The sequence below is a fragment of the Cricetulus griseus genome (genome assembly GCF_003668045.3).
Source record: "Cricetulus griseus strain 17A/GY chromosome 1 unlocalized genomic scaffold, alternate assembly CriGri-PICRH-1.0 chr1_0, whole genome shotgun sequence".
NCBI classification, from domain to species: Eukaryota; Metazoa; Chordata; class Mammalia; order Rodentia; family Cricetidae; genus Cricetulus; species Cricetulus griseus.
The window spans coordinates 61997700-62013199 of NW_023276806.1; the positions used below are offsets into that span (position 1 = coordinate 61997700).

Genomic DNA, 15500 nt, shown 5'->3' on the forward strand with positions numbered 1-15500 from the left:
CACCTCTAATCTCATCTTGGAGAGTATCTCTAAGCCTAGATTACAAGGAAATGAGTTCATTGATTGAATAAGCACAGCCATTCACTGTCTGGATCTTCTTTAAATCTGTTTGCTACACTACTTTTCTTTCAGGAGAAGATAATTCAATCAATTGGTTTTGATTGTTTATTTTTTGTTTACTTTGGTAGAATTATTGCAGGTGGACACTTAATAGCATAGGTGATTCTTCCCTAGGTGGATTCAGGTCACGGTAGTAGGCACTCCATCCCAGAAATCACTCTTTTGATGGGATCTTATTTTTTCATTTCAAGACACCATATGGAAGGAAGATGCACTTCAGTAATTGTTGAATATATTCTGCCCCCTTTGCAAACCCCAATGCTCTTACAATTTTAAGCCTAGCAGAGTAAGCCTGGAAGTTCAAAGATTGAAGAAGACAGAATTACAAGTGAGGGATGAAAATTATGAGGGAATGAGAAGCTTTAGGTTGGCACTTAGCATGAGCACAATGAGAGCCCTTTAGGGTCTTCTGATAGCACACACTTAAGTGGATCAGGAAACTGGTGTCCAAGTAGGAATAACAGAGTAGGATGGGCAGGAACACCAGAGAATTTTGGTAGAGCAATCCCCAAGACAGTGAGTGTGGATGGAATCAAAGGTAGGAAAGAATGTAGCCATTTTCATAGGATCCAGCCTGGCCCTGTTTAATGCCCACCAAAAGGGGATTCTTCCATTCTGAGTTCCATATTTTGAACACAGAGACCCCGGACAGAAAAAAAGACCTCTTCCTGGATCATGTTCATGGGAAGAATACTTTTTCTTCACAAACAGTTATTTCTGTGTAACAGCTCTGGCTGTCGTTGAACTATCTCTATATAACAAGCTGGCCTTGAACTAACAGAGAAATGCTTACCTGTGACTCCTAAATGCTGGATTAAAGGTATATGCCACCACAGTGGTGTTGTAGGAATATTTAACTACATGAGAAGTGTTTAAAGTAGTGTGTAGGAATAGATATCCTTTCTTTATTTATAGAAGAATTTATTCGGGCAAGCAAAATGCACTTGTGATAGTTATTCTTGCTTCACAAATAGACCAACCCTGGAATTAACTTAAATAGCCTAAAATGGATGGCACAACTGTGAGGAAAGTTTTGCATGAGTTCAATAGGAGATCCATTTGAAATACCGATTTTGGAGTTAAAAAATACAAGCATAGGAACAGGATCAACAGTCCTGAAGACACACAACTTTTTTTTTTTTTTGGATTTTTGACACAGGGTTTCTCTGTGTAGCTTTGGAGCCTATCCGGGCACTTGCTCTTGAGATCACGATGGCCTCTAACTCACAGAGATCTGCCTGTGTCTGCATCCCGAGTGCTGGGATTAGATGCATATGCCACCAACACTGGTTCTGTAAGCTTCTTGTACTTCCATAGGCATATCCTTCTTTAAGTTGGAGAAGTTTTCTTCTATGATTTTGTTGGATATGTTTTCTATAACTTTGAGCTGGATTTCTTCACCTTCTTATATATATGTTATTCTTAGGTTTGTTCTTTTCACAGTGCCCCATATTTCCTGGATATTTAGTATTAGGGATTTGTTGGACTTGAGGTTTTCTTTGGTGGATGACTGCATATCCTCTAATGAGTCTTCAACACTTGAGATTATTTCTTCCATATCTTTATTCTATTGGTTATGATTACATCAGAGGTTCCTGATTGTTTACCCAGCTTTTCCATTTCCATCATGCCCTCATTCTGTGTTTTCCTTATTGTTTCTATTGTGCTTTCAAACCGTGAACTGTTTGAAACATTTCCTTCCCTTGTTTGGTTGTTTTTTCTTGGCTTTCTTTAGATTCTTTAAGAGGTTTGTTTATTTCTTGAATTTTTTGGTTTGTCTTTTCCTCTACTTCATGTAGTTTTTGCTTGTTTTTTCTATTTAAGGGATTTTCTTCTTTCCATTTCAATGGTCTCTATCATCTTCATAGGATAATTTTTAAGGTACATTTTTCTACATCCTCTATGTTGGGCTTTTCAGATCTTGCTGGTGTGGAATCCGTAGATTCTGATGGTGTCATATTGGTCTTTCAGTTGTTGATTGTGTTCTTATTCTGTAGTCATCTCATCCCTCCTTCCATTGGGTGCTGGTGGGGTCTCTCCATCTCTCAGGCAGCAGTCACAGATCAGTGGGTGAACTCAAGCCGCCAAGTGGAGGGCAGACTGTGGACGGGGTTCAAGGGTGAGGTGCCTTTGGAGTCAGTGTGGGACTTCCAGTTTGGGCCCACTCTTGTCCAAGGGGAGTCGCAGGAGGAACTTAGCAGGGGTGAAGGGGAAGGTTGGGAGCAGAGCAGCTCCCAGACTCATCTCAATCGGAAGGTGGAGGTTAGAGGGCAGAAAGGGTACAAGAGTGAGCTGTATCCAGACTCAGGGTGGGCCTTCTGGTCTGGAAAGATAAAATCTTGTCTGGGTGGAGGCTCAGGAGGAATTAAGAAGGGGTTGATGGGGGAAGTGGGGGGCAGAACAGCTCACAGACTCACCTCAAGCTACAGGGCAGAGGGCAGAAGGGGTACAAGGGTGAGGTGAGTCCGAATTCAGCGTGGGCCTTCCCGAGTTTGGAATTTTCAATCACAAAGCAATAATGATATGTTTTCCTTTTACATTAAAAATTACCTTAATTCCTGATTTTAGTGTTAGAAATAAATAGTCTCAATGGCAATTCTCACAGCAGATCCCATCCCTGTGAACTCCACCCCACCCAGAGAAATCCAACACCCGAGTACCAGTCCTGCCTCCATGCAATGGAATGGGATAGACATCAGAGTATTGGACATGGTTGCACCCTTTGTAAGAAAACCTTGGTCCGGTACCCACCAGGAGAGGAATAGACACCTTATACACCCAATAGAAGAAGGGAAGGGAAGAAGACAATATAATAACACATTCAACAACAGAAAAAGCAATATGACAGCACAAGAGTCTAGGGACTGTACATTAGCAAGACCTGATTATCCAAACACAGATGAAGCAGAAGAGAATGGCCATAAAAACAACTTCATGGAAATGATAGAAGACCCCAAAGAGAATATGGGAAAATCCCTTAAAGAAATTGAAGAAAAAAACAAACCAAAAATTACAAGAAATTAACAATTCTCTTAAAGAAACCCAAGAAAAAGATAATCGAATACATGAAGGAAAAATTTCAAACATAAAAAATAAATACAGACGATAAGCAAAACAAAGGCTTAGGTAAAGTAGAAAAGCTGTGTATATGATCAGGAACTATAGATGCAAGTATAACCACAGAATACAACACATGGAAGAGAGAATCTCAGGCATGGAAGACACACTAGGAGAAATAGACTCATTAATTAAAGAAAATATTAAGGCAACAATCCCTAACACAAAATATCCAGGAAATATGGGACACCGTGACAAGGCCAAACCTAAAAATAATAGGTATAGAAGAAGGTGAAAAATCCCAACTCAAAATGCAGAAAACAGATTCAACAAAATCATAGAAGAAAACTTTCCCAACCTAAAAACAGACATGCTAATGAAAGTACAAGAAACCTACAGGACACCAAATGAGTGAAAACAAAAGTCCACTTGTCACATAATAATTAAAACTCCAAACACACAGAACATAGAAACAATATTAAGAGCAAATAAGAAAAAACATCAAGTAACATATAAAGGCAAATCTATTAGAATTATACCTGACTTCTCCAAGGAAACACTGAAAGCCAGATGGCCCTGGCTAGATATTCTACATACACTAAGAGACCACGGTTGCCAACCCAGATTACTGTACCCAGCAGAATTTTCAATCAATATAGATGTAGAAACAAGATATTCCAAGATAAAACCAGATTTAAATAATACATATACAGTAATCCAGCCCTAAAGAAAGTTTGGAAGGAAAACTCCAACCCAAGGAGGTTAACTACAACCAGAAAAACATAGGAAATAGATAATCCCACTTTACCAACAGCCAAAGATAAATGGGGTAGATAACTACACACAATTCCACAACCAAAAACAAATCCAAATGAAACAAGATGTACAATCAATGGTCATTAATATCCCTCAATATTAATGGTATTAACTTACCAATAAAAAGCACAGGCTAGCAGAAATGCTCGTGGGAATAGAGTGGCCCTGAGGATTCTGTCTAAACTTCCTCAGCCAAGCAGAGCTGGATGGACAAAATTGGGTTCTTCAAATGAAAAACCAACAATCCATGGATTGTAAAATTTTTATTCACCTTATATTGCTTTTGGTTAACAGAGATGGATACACCCTTAGACACAAGAGGAGGACTTCAAACCTCCGGTTCTCCAGTTACAGATGTTTGAGAAGTCACCCAAGGATGCACAGAGCTGAATTCAAGAACTTTTCCTCTGCAGGAGCAACAATTGCATTGGCCAACTGAGTCAACCCTCCAGTTCCCACACCCTAAGTTTGGAAAAAAAAAACCTGTCTCCTTTCTCTTCTCTGTCTCTTGTAAGCAAACATGCATGTCTGTTTCATCCTTTGCTCTAAATCCTTCACCACATAATCTGCTTATTCTAGTCCAGACAGATTTCTCCAAAGAAACCCTGCGGGGATGTGCTTGGGGCACATAGAAAACCTGTTGGGATGTGCTTGGGGCAATCAACTGAATGGAATCCCAGTATCCTACTCTTTGGATAAACAGCTAACCAGTCCAGCAACTGGGTATAGTATCCAGGAATCCACTGATCCCCGTGATTCAACTCACTTAGAGGGGCTTTAAAGGGCTGAGCCCCCATGTTGTCTTTCCCCAGAGAGTGTGTATCCGCTACAGATGTACTGAAGTCTACCCAGGTGGCCTTGGTAACAATGCTGGCTGCTGCTTCTGGAATACACCTGGAGGTCAGAGCTGAGAGGATCCTATGATTGCCTCAAGCATTTGGGAGGGGGCTCCAGTAAAGAGCTGTGAGCAGATGCCAAGGAGCTGAATGCTTCAGCCAACAACTGGGGATGTAAGACCATCATTGTCTTCCAGCTTGAGGTCTCAGAGACCTCAGAAGCATGAGCTGTAATGAAATCCAGTGCCTTGATTTTCAGCTGCCCTGCACTGTGGAGGTCAGCCAGGATGAGAGTGTGGGCAGCATTCTCAACACATAGGTCCCTGAACAGGTCATCCTCGCACATGACCTTCAAACGCTCCAGGCCATAATTGTCAGCAGCTGCCAGTATAGAATCTGCCATGTTGTGGAGGTCTGGTGACTTCCCGGTATAAATGAAGTCCATCATTGCCTTGAAGACTTGGGGCTCCAGATCATGGATCTCCACGCGGTTTTTTCTTCTCGGGTCCATGTCATGTTCAAACATGGCTCTGAAAACTGGAGAGCGAGCTGCTAAGATGGCCTTGTGAGCTTGGAATTACTGGCAGGCTACCACCAGGCAGTAGTCTGTGAAGAGGGAATTCTCCCACAGCTGTCCTAGCTCATCTTCCAATGTGTACCTTGGAACCTGGATACCTGGCTCGTGCTCTCCTCAGAGTTGATGAAGGAGTCTTGGATTGCCAGGTCCACATCACATAAGACAGTGAGTTCATTGTCTGGGAGAAGCCAAGACTCCAGACTCAAGAGCAAATCTCTATGGATAAACTTTTTGAATCCACATTGCTGATTTGGCGTGAACTTGAAGAATCTTGGGCTTATCATTCCTTTGGTTTTCTCTCCGTCAACACTCATGATCCAAAATGGAACCTTGCCCATACTAGGCTCTTCGGGCAGCTGAGCAACGTTAGGAGAATTGACAAGTAATCCTTGCTTTCTTCATCGTACCCGTTTGTCAGTACTTCCAAACACCATTTGTCGTTGTCACTGGCTCCGGATGAGAAGTTTGGACTTTTAATGGCGTCCCCTCTTTCCTGAAGCAAGAATCCGAAGTTCCTTATGGTCCAAATGTAGGAGAATTTCTGGACAGTGATCTCTGTGTAGCCCCATCTCTCTGCTGTCCGGTCTTCATTTCTACTGTGGTAGTTTGAAAGTTAACCTGGATCTAAAAATGAACAAATAGGACTGTTTCTTCTTCAACCTTGGGTCACAATTACTGATATCTTTAACAAGGAAAATAAATCCCGAGAGATTCATATTGGGGTTCAAGCTTCAAGTTGAAGATCAGCAAGGCAAAACATCCAAGCCACTATCTCTTGCCTCTATATCAGGCTCTATGAGCTCTCAACAAACATCACACTGCTGTATCCCCTCAGCTTAACAGGAGATAATCCTGAGACTGACTACTGAAGACCCCACTCCTAATTTATACACTTTAGTGCTGTGATAAAGGGCATGAGCTCGATTACTCCTTTACTTTGTTCAATCTCAGGTAGCCCTGTGTGTACTTGAACACAAAGAGAACCATCTGCCTTTGTCTCCTGAGTCCCCAGAAGAAAGGTGTCTGTTTGGCTTCTCTGGGTAACTAATGCTTTCCTATTTTGATCACCAGTGGCTTCATAAATTGTAAGCTATATGTATGCTACCACAGATAGCTTTTAGTCTTTTATTTTCTGTTTTCCCCTCTGTTCCCACTTGTAAGGGGCTGGATACTTGGATATCTCTCTGAAATTTTCTATCAAGATTTCAATATTACTTTCAGAGTAGAGAGTTTAGGCTACTATGGAAAGTTACATCATTCTGATTTCATTTCTAGATTGAACATTAGTCAAATGTTGAATAATATGGAACATTTTATACACTTTTACCTAAACGCATTGTACTAGGTTTCTCTAGAGCAACAGAACATATGAAATGAACCTCTCTGTGTGAAGATAGGAGATTCATTAGAATGACTTAGGACAGCATTCCTGTTAATCACACAATGTCAGTTGTGAAGTAAAAGCATAAGAATCCAGTACGTACTCGGGTTGGATGTATCTGCTGCTCTTCAGTATATGCTGAAATTCATATAAACATTCTCTAATGACAGTGAAGTGATGGACTTGCTGAAAGGTGAGTGCAAGCCGTCAGAGTGCTTCAACTTCCCTCTTGCATGCTTTTATATGCTTTCAGAAGACGGTGTATCCCAATTTAAGGTGTGTCTCCTAGCCTAAGATCTGGATTAAAGGTGTGTGTCTTCAGGCCTGATGATCCTGTTCTTATGCTTGGGTTTTCTAACTCCAAAATCGGGATTTCAAATGGATCTCCTACTCCAACTCATACAAACCATTGCTCACAGTTGTACCATCCATTTTAGGATTTTTTAGTTAATTCCAGGGGTGGTCTATTTGGAAAGCAAGAATAACCATCACAAGTGCATTTTGCTTGCCCGAATTATTCTTCTATAAATAAAGAAATGATTTCTATTCCTAGACAGTTGTTGTTACTCTTCTCATGTTGTTAAATATTCCGACCAACCCACTGTGGTGGCATATACCTTTAATCCCAGCAATTCGGAGTCACAGGTAGGCATTTCTCTGTTAGTTCAAGGCCAGCTTGGTATGAAGATTTAGTTCCATGACAGCCACAGCTGTTACACAGAAATACCTCTTTGTGAAAAATGTATTCTTCCCACGAATATGATCCAGGAATAGAACATTTTTCTGTCAGTGTTCTCATTGTTCACAATATGGAGCTCCGGATGGAAGAAACCCTTTATGGTTTGCATTAAGCAGAACCAAGCAGGATTCTCTGAAAATGACTGTCTTCTTTCCTAACTTTCATTCCATTCATACTCACTGTCCTGGGGATGGCTCTGCCAAATTTCCTGTTCTGTTAATCCTCCTTGAAAACAAATTCTGATCCACTTAAGTGTGTGCTATCAGAAGACTCTAAAGGCCCCTCATTGTGCTCATGCTGAGTGCCAAGATAAAGCTTCTCATTACCTCATAATTTTCATTCCTCACTTGTAAGTCTGTCCTCTTCAATCTTTGAACTCCCAGGCTTACTCTGCTAGGCTTAAAATTGTAAGAGCATTCTGGTTTGCAAAGGTTTCAGAATATATTCAACAGTTCCTTAAATGCATCTTCCTTCAAATATGGGGTCTTGAAATTAAAAAATATAATCCCTTCAATGGAATGTTTTCTGGGATGGAGTACCTCCTTCCCTGAACTGAATCCACCTAGTGAAGAATCACCTGTGCTATTAAGTGGTCACCTGCAAGAATTCTACCAAAGAAAAGAAGCAAAAATAAGCAATCAAAACCAATTGATTGAATTATCTGCTAACGACAGATAAGTAGTGTTGCAGCCAGATATACAGAGTATCAGATTGGAATGGCTGTGCTGATTCAATCAATAAACTTATTTCCTTGTAGTATAGGCTTCGAGGTACTCTTCAAGATAAGATAACTGGAGAGACAGGATTGGTACAGAAAATTTTGATCATTGCGCTTCAGAAGGAAATCCATCTAAAGCACCTTCCTCTATGGTTTCTGTTGAATATAGTCTGCTTTTCATGGAAATGAGAATAATCTCTCCTTTTAGGGACGAGAAGAATAAGCATGGCAGTTCTGTGGTTTAACAGGACAGAACCTACCAGTGGACAAGGGAGTTTATGACCTACTGAGATTCAATGTAAGTGATTGACAGGAGAATGATTTAGGATATTCATTAACCACACTCATAGATGGGGCTTAAACCCTTTTTCTAGGCATGATCATCTGAGAAGCAGGCAAAAGACCACCACTCCAGTTTGTTGGAGTAATCCAGTGACTGTGGTTTTGGATGGTATATAGGTTAAGAGAGATTGAGCCACCATAAGGACTCCCTGGCTCTGCTTCACACTCACCATTTATGTGCACTTTATCTGATGTCTATTCTGTGAAAACTAAGACCACTGACATACTCAGGAGAACCCTTCTTCCCTGATGCTGTTTATAGCAGCACTCATTGTAAACACACTTGAGATGGGTATTCTTTGTTCTCAACTTGGCAATATCTGAAATTAACAATACTCAAATGTGCAGAGCACACCTGTGAGCAATTATTGCGTAAGTTGAAGTAGACAGACCCACTTGAAATGGTTACTTTTGATGGAAGAAGACACACACCCTTAATCTGGATCTAGAGGCTGGGAAGACACCTTTATTTCAGCCCTTAATTTTATTAATTATTACACATTATTCATTACTTACATGATCTTCTTGATGAGCATGTCTCTGCTCAAATATGTTTAAAAATTGTGCAAAACTGGAGTCTTCTTTTTTTCCTTTTATTTATTTTTTCTTTCTTTTAACTTTTAGAGATTAAGCCACTCAAGAAAAAAACAGCCTCATCTCAATTAAGTGATTCCCTTGATCCACTTAAACTTCCTGAGTATTCCAGGCTTCCACTACAGATTGCTATTATGTCCTGAATATAATTTACAACAGGACACAAGTGTTTCCTGCTTCAGAATCTGTCCTTTGTGGACAGAGCTATATTTGAAGGAGTAGACATTGGGTTAGGGTTTGATTGAGAGTGTCTTTGTTTTGTAGAGGGAATCTCATTTAGTATGCAAAGACACAAATATCAACCTCTGTAGATATCTGCCACCTCAGTTTTCTAATGCAGGCCTAAGTCAGCCAGGTGTGCTTAGAATATCACATTAATTACATGAGAGAAAACATACTTATTTTGACACTTTTCCAGTGTGTTACTATTCATAATAACTTGCCTCTACATAAGCAATCCTCTGAAGTCCGTCTCAAGTGTATCTTGAACTGAGTATGTTAACCACTACACACATAATGAAAAATAACTTTCCTCCTGACTTTCATTCTCTCTCTTACTGTTTTTGAAATGGTGTGTCCTTACATAGATTTGGCTGTTTTTGGACACACTCAGTAGACAAGGTTGGCTCAAAAACATAGTGATCTGCCTACCTCTGTCTTCTGAGGACTGGATATAAATACTTGAGTTTTTAAATCATAAAATAGACAATAGTAATATGGTTGGATCAGATAGGAAGAAGAGATAGTAAAATACATGTAAGTGTATGAAGTATATGTGGTACACCCTATGGACCCTAGCACTTCAGAGCCTGAGGGAATTGAATCATGAGTCATCTGGCCTGGGCTGTACACTGAGTGGTACTACAGCAGAAAGAGATGGAAGAAAACTTCATGGAGACATCAAGAAATTTTTCTTGATCCCATTCTCTGTATTTCTGTGTCTCTGTCTGTCTCTCTTTCACTCTGTCTCTCTGTATATCTGTCTCTCTCTTCTCTCTCTTGCATGTGTGTTTACATTTGTGTGTGTTTGTATGTCTTTCTATGTGTTTAAGTCAGTTTCTTTCATTGAAATGACCAATGGCTTTCTCTGATGATGACTACACTTGAGTTGATTAAGACTTTGTTGGGAGCCTGAAATCTTTGGCTGTACGAGGTCCTACAGAGAGACCCATCTGCCTGAAATTAAGGCTATGCCTGTCCCATTCCTGTAGTAACTGACCCTATGGACATTTCCTGTACTGCAGCCTTGGCAGGGGTTCTCAGTTTCCCCATGAGAAGCTACTCGCCTCTCCAGAACCATGCCCATGGGAGCTCTTGGCTGGCAATGTAAAGCACTTATTTTACAAAAGAGTGGGCCTGCAGTGACTGCCTACCTTCTTGTCAAATGACACACTTGAGGGGAGGGGTGTCTGTCACCCTGACTGTAAACCATATATAGAAGAGTCATTCATATTACTAGATAGCCAACTATAATAGATTCCAAAGTGAACATGCAAAAATTCAGGCATAAAAATCAATTCATTGATTTATCCTCTATGGATGAGGAGCAGCTTCTGGGCAGAATTTCAGGAGACCTAGGCTGGGAATTTCTGAGTGGATTGAATCACCATGGTTATTTCCCTGTCCTTTAGGCCTAGTGAGTCCCTCCAGACACCATGCTCTGGAGAGAGGTGATAGAAGTGGGGAGCATTTAAGATGGCATTCTGAGGGAAATCATCTCAAAATCCCTTCTTCAATACCTCTTGAATGTATTCTGTGTCCTTTCAAAGGCAGAATGCTGTCTCCCTTGTAAACCTAGCACAGTAAGCCTAGAAGTTCAAAGTTAAAGGACAGAACTCACAAATGAAGGATTAACAATTGTGAGGCAATGAGAAGCTGAATTTGGCAGTCAGCTTGAAGGAATAGTTGTATATAGGATCTTCTCATAGCACCCTATTAAGGAAGTGTGTTTCCAAGGAGGATTAACTGAGAAGGAGAGGCAAGACCATCAATGAAATTTGGTGGAGTCATCCCTGGTACTGTGAGTCTGGAATACAAAGCAGGAAAAAAGTAGCTACTTTAAGAGTGTCTGGGCTGGCTCTGCTTCCTGCCAGCCTATAGGAATTATTCCTCCCTGAACTCTGTATTTCCAACACTGAGACCACTGCTTGTCCAAATTAACAGGGGCAATTTTTTTCAAGGAAAGGATTTTCTGTGTAACAGCTCTGGATGTCCTACTACTCCTTCAATACACCAGAGTGGCCTTGATTTCACAGAGATTTGCCAGCCTATACCTCCAGTCCCGCGAGATAGTCTTGTTGGCAAGAACCACACAGGACATTTGGATCCTTCTGCAGTAAAGCTTTAATGCGTCTTGAGAGGAGAGCATAGGCTTACCAGAGCGGAGACCCCGAGCCAAGAATCCCATCCCCTAATAAAGGCTGGCAACCGCAGCCTCAGACGTGTCACCCCATGATTGGCTGCAGCTCATCGGGCCATATGACGCCACGGAATAGGCAGAGATCAAGGAATGGAAAATTACCCATCGCCTGCGCAATAATCTTGTTTACATTCGGTGCCTGCCGGATGCAGGCGCCATCTTGTAATGGAGAATGCAGGGACGGCTCCCTACAACCTCCAAGTGATTGTATTAAAAGCTTGTAGCACTGCCAGCAGTCTGGGAGGAATCTTATAACAATATGAGAGGAGTAAGGAACAGCTGTGTAGGAAAGAACACCATTCCTTCATTTATGGAAAATTTACTCCAGTAAACAAATTGCACTTGTGATGATTTTTCTTGGTTGCCAACTAGACCACATCCGGAATGAACTAAAATCCTAAAATGGAGGGGGCAACTCTAAGAAATGTTTTGCAGAAGATCAAGTATGCAGGTCCACTTGAAACAGAAAATCTGAAGGTGGAGAGACACAAACATTTACCCTGGATCTCAAGGCCCAAAGACACACAACTTTAAACGAGATCTTGAGGCTGGGAGACACACCCTAAATTTGGACATACCTTCTGCTGGAAGCCTATAAAAGGACATGGAGGAAGGAAGCTGTTGCACTCTGCCTGCTTGCCTTCACCTTGCCACAAGTCCATTTTTCACTGGCTTTACAGAATACTTGTTGGAATTCCAGCACATAACTGTAGACCAGGAGACACATCCAAACTTCTGGGCTGAGTAAGCACTGGATTCTCGGACTTTCCCTTAACAACTAGCCATTGTGGGATTAGCAGGATTGCATCATGTAGGGAGAAACCATGATTAAGAGGTAACTATATACTATGTTTGCAATCAACTTCATAGCTAATGTGATATCTCTAACCAGAGGATTGAGACACTGGGAAAAGGGAAAAGAACCTGTATGAATTGTGGCCAGCTTAGAAAGTTGGATGCAAGATATAAAAGACATCCAGGAAAACATGATCCCTGAAATGCAAGACTTGAAACTTTGATGTGAAGAAGTTGAGGATATTAAGTTTGGCCATAAAGTTGGATGCAAGATATAAAAACCATCCAGGAAAACATGATCTCTGAAATGCAAGACATGAAACTTTGATGTAAAGAAGTTGAGGATATTAAGTCTGGACATGCTACATTACTAACACAGGTAGAACAAACTCATGGCCAAACAGAAACCAAAATATGTTCCATGGCTGATGCCTTAAATGGAAAGAGAGCTAAGAACCAGGACAGGAATCACAAACTGGCACAGACAATTTGCTCCATGTCTCATGAGTGTACTGCCACAGGCCAAAAGTTGGAGTCTAGGATTGCATATTTAGAAGGTAATTTACATGCCATTCAGATACTATCTATGGATGAGAATATTAATGGTTTAGAAGCATACACAAATGAAGAAACAAGACAAATTATCGATTCTATAAAATTCTTAGAATCTTCTATGATTCATCAGATTCAACCTGTCCATGAGACAGTGGTTGCCTGGCTCCAAGCCTTGGATGACTCTGAAATGGATTCCTCCCAGTCTGCTGCACCTATACCAATCAAACATCAGGGAAACCTTCTTTAGTTTGTTATGCATACACCACTGGTCTTCCCAGTGACTGTGACAAAAATGGCATCAAAAAATATCCAAAAGTCCATGTGGCATATAAATGGGATCCAATACAACTAAAAGATTTGAAAGGAATTAAGGGGTCTGTTGTCTCATATGGTCTCCATAGGCCTTATATCAAAGAAATATTAAATTTGTGGCAACTTTGAATAGAGTAATGCCCTTAGATTGGGATGCATAATATCATCTGTGCTTGAAGATTTGTCTCAAATACAGTGGAGGCATTTATGGATAGAGCAAGCAAAGCCCTGGAGCTTCAAGCCTTAAAGAAAGGTTATGAATCTCCCCAATGTAAGCTTCTTGGTGACATTATTTATGCTGACCCACAGGGTCAAGCTGGATATGATTAGCCCATATTGTCCTTATACAGGACAGCAGCATTAAATGCCTGGGACAAGGTTTGTGAACCAGGAAAAAGAGAAGAATCCTATACTAATATAGCACAGAGAGGAACAGAACAGTTCACTGATTTTATGAAGACTATCTAGGGCAGTAGATTTGCAGGTAGCAAATTTAGACTCTAGAAAAATACTCATACAATGTCTAGCCTATGAAAATGCAAATCCATTATGCAAAAGGATACTTTTGCCTTTATAGACCAGATCAGCAGCACTGGAAGAGGGGGTCTTGCATATAGCTAATCTCAAGTCTAATGTCCAAGATTCAGAAGCTTGGGAAGGAGAAGCAAACCCTAAAGGTCTAACAAGACAACAAGAGGCCAGTAACTGTACTGTAACAGGAACTTTGTTAGGAAGAGCAATCCACAGAGGGTCAAGAATGCATCAGAATAATAGGTGTTTTAACTGTGGCTGAATAGGATATATGAGGAGGAAGTGTAGGCAAGTAAATTCCAACAATTGTCTCATATAGAAGGCTTCCACCTCCTGGATTATGTAGGAGATGTGGTAAGGACAGACTCTGGACCAATGAATAGAGATCGACAAGAGACTTAGAAGGAAACCCGTTACAATTGCGAAACTCCTTGAGGAGCATCTTGATGGCCACCACATCGAGAAGTGTCTGGCCATTCCCAGTCATTGTGGAGGACAATCTCTCAAGGACAAATAGATGGTACATTGCCTATTGGTACAAAAATGGTACATTTCCTAGATGGTATTTTGGCTAGGGATGATGAATCAAACGTGAATGGAGGAGACAAAAAACACATATTTTGGTAAACTTCCCTAAAGGATCAGAGCCCTCAGTTGAAAGTAAGAATAAAAATAAAGTTATTTCTGGTTTGGTGGACACTGGGGTGGATATGACTATTATAACCCAAACTCCTAATGACCTGTGGAAATTTCTAAGGAAATTTCTCAACTACAGACAATGATTGGAAGAGAAGGACATGACTTAAAGCACTTAAAAATGGCCCTTATAGGGAACAAGGACTTAAACAATCCACAAATATTATCAGCTCAAGTGGAAGATCAAAAAGGGTTCTTCTCCAGTAAACCTGTAATGGTGGCCACATCCCTTTGGGCATGGCTTCAGGCATATCTAAGTAAAAAGAATGAAAAGAAGCCACACCTCAAGCCTCCCTCTTTCTTCTTCCACCTGCCTGAAGCCATGCCCATAGTGGTATGGCCACCATTACAGGTTCGCCGGCAAGACAGCTCCAGATGCCAGGGAACAGTATGGTTCTGCTAGCAAGTGTGGATGTCACCCAGCTGTTAATTTACACTATGAGATCTTAGAGACCTCAGAAGCATGAGCTGTAATAAAATCCAGTACCTGTGCTTTAAGCTACTCTGCATTGTGGAGGTCAGCCAGGCTGAGAGTGCAGACAGCATTCTCCACAGAGTGGTCCCTGCAGATGTCATCCTCTCACATGACCTTCAAACGATCCAGGTCATACTTGTCAGTAGCTGTGAGCACAGCATCTGCCATGCTGTGGAGGTTTGGTGCCTTCCAGGTGTAAATGAAGGCCATCATTGCCCTGAAGCCTTGCGGTTCCAGGTCATGAATCTCAACTCAGTTCTTTTTGTTCTCCTCTTTGTCATGTACAAACATGGCTCTGAAAATGAAAGAGTGAGCTATTAAGATGGCATGGTGAGCTTGGAATCCCTGGCCAGCTACCGGGCAGCACTCTTTGAAGAGGGAATTCTCCCACAGCACTGCTAGCTCATCTGCCGTCCTGCACCTTGGAACCTTCATCCTGGGTGATATTTTCAGTCCAAAAATGCAGGACCGTATTCACATTGTAGAGGAGGGTAAGCTCATGACTTGGGTGAAGCAAATGTGCATAGGAAAAGAGAA

General features: G+C 41.2%; 1 pseudogene; it reads right to left on the minus strand.

The window, feature by feature from the left end:
- Positions 1 to 4911: 4911 nt before the first annotated feature.
- Positions 4912 to 15173, minus strand: LOC113838546 (annotated as a pseudogene).
- Positions 15174 to 15500: the final 327 nt, after the last annotated feature.